This window comes from Haemaphysalis longicornis, unplaced genomic scaffold, assembly GCF_048455015.1.
Source record: "Haemaphysalis longicornis isolate Haplotype H1 unplaced genomic scaffold, Haemaphysalis longicornis Haplotype H1 scaffold_3, whole genome shotgun sequence".
Classification (NCBI taxonomy): domain Eukaryota; kingdom Metazoa; phylum Arthropoda; class Arachnida; order Ixodida; family Ixodidae; genus Haemaphysalis; species Haemaphysalis longicornis.
In genome coordinates this window covers 180,830,941-180,833,292 of record NW_027526335.1, presented here as the reverse complement: position 1 = coordinate 180,833,292, position 2,352 = coordinate 180,830,941, and positions in this window count along the sequence as shown.

The following is a 2,352-nucleotide window of genomic DNA, read 5'->3' as shown; positions in this document are numbered from 1 at the left end:
TGGTTCTCTTTCGCTTCTCTTTGCCTTTCCGCGCACTAAACTACTTGTTATGGTGACGTCTGTAAGCTAACTGAACGTTTAGGGTGCTTAAAAAAACAGCTGCGTCTTGGTAGAGCGCTCGAACGCCAACAAGAGCTACCCGGGGAGGCGGTTCTGCGCGCTTCTTGGCCGCTCTTGCGGGCGTCGGCGACGGCAGCAGCATATCACCGCTGTCACCTTCGAACACTACAGCACAAGTGAATTCTATTTATTGTTACCTCGTTTAGACCTAATATTGGCACTGTAAGAGGTTGGTTCGTTTTGCAGCGCAGACAACAAATGCGGCTTTGCTTCGAGTACTTACGTCGTAGAAAAATATGTTTCAGGGATGTGATAACCCAATAGCTGACAAAAACTTGTGCCTTTCATGGGAATATAAGCCACGCGAAAATGTTAAGTACACTCAAAGGCTGTGCATTGTCAGATATGTGTTCACTCATGCCTTATAGTAAGAACCAAGGTATATGTTAATGAAACCACGGGAAAATGAATGGTCTGCAAGTCAGGAATAAATAGAATAGTCGTACTGGAATGAAAAAAAAACGAGTGCAGCTTCTGAAATGCCAAAGACGTTTGTTTGAGCAAGGTAGTAATCACCAGACCAACTAGATCCGAAATGCGCTGATATTTCGCTAGGCATGGGGGGGGGGGAGGGGGGGGGGGAGGAGGAGGACGCTCAACTATCGTTATTTACAAATGCGGAGCGAAATCAACGAATGAACGTTTTAGTTATCACACACACAAGCTGCGTGTTCATTTTTCGTTTGTTTTTCGCCTTCAACGGACGGCTGATCACTCGGCGGACGCATTTTTTTAAGAATACAAGGTAGGCAGTTCACAAGAAATACGAGGTGTCGTTGAAAGAGTTGATTGATTGATTGCAGGGTTTAACGCGCCGACGCAACGGAGACGATGAGGAACGCCGTAGTGGATGGCTCCGGATTAATTTTGACCACCTGGAGATCCTTAACGTGCGCCGAAATCTCGTACACACGGACTCGTTGGAAGAGTGTCGTATCTGATAACGGTCTCTGATTTCGGTTTATGCTAGATTCTGCAGTCTCCCAGTGTCATACGACGATGTTTCGAAGAAGAGTTTGGTCGCGGACGCGGATTACTCTATAAGCCCATCTTCGCGCTTCTCGTGGAGGATAAATGTAACAGATGAATTTCTTGCGAGCGCTCACCTCGGGACAAGACGACCCAGCATTAAATTTGTCGTCGTGTGCTGACTCCGGAGTGTAATTTTGCATTATCCATCGTACTTCTTTGGTACAATGTTTGCGAAATTTATGCCGCATTGGCTTGTTCAGGGTACTGATCAATATCTGATATGTGATATTGGCAGGCGTAACTTTCGTGCTGTCAGGTATGAGTGCTCCGCTGGATTTTGTAGTGCACAAAGTCGATTTACATCATAGTGCGTATGGCCGCAACATGACCATCGGAGGAAACACTGCTTACGGAGACACTGCCACTAAATTTCAGGGCAGTGGAATTGCAATCAGCTGCATGCAAATACTGGCTTCGGGACGCCGGCCTATGACACACGCCCGGCGCTCATATAGATCTTTCTAAGATCGCGTCATAAACGTTTATACTCTCGTGAACACACCAGGCTTGCAAACAGAGTGCCTGCTCCACGTTATTCGGTATTTCGAACGCGGACAAGCGGTAAATTGCTGTCTTGAACGAGCCCCAAAAGCAACGGCGACAGGGGGAGCGGGCCGGGGACTCCCGCGCCTGCTTTCGAAACGGGCCGCTAGGGGGATTTCAGTGGCGCCCCTACAGGCCGCGCTCGAGGCGTATAATCACATTGTTTTCTGGCAATAAACCACTTCATGTTTTGGTTTCAGGTAGGTATTCGTTGTTGAATATTTCAGAAATTTTGTTTTAATCAGTTGCGTGGGTTGCTATTTTGGGGAAATATGTAAAATGCGATATATGGTTCCTAACACGTGAAAACGAAAGTATACCTCTCCACTTTCAAATTTAAGGCTAATTCTCTTATCGTACACATTACTCAGGCGTTGTAAGATACAAAATGATTTTTCTCCACATAAGACAGCAAACGTTTTATCAGAAACAGGAAAGCACATTTTAATTCTCTGATTCGGTGATATTATTTCAAACATGAACCATCTCACTAAAATAACATTCAAGTCTTCACCTGTAAGCAACGAATCGAATCATCGATATATCTGTTTCGGGAATTCCCGTACAGTATAACATAGGAAAGAATCACACTTACAATGTGCATCTTTCAATACGTAGTAAGTTTTATTGGGATTTTTCACAGTTTGTCAATAGGAA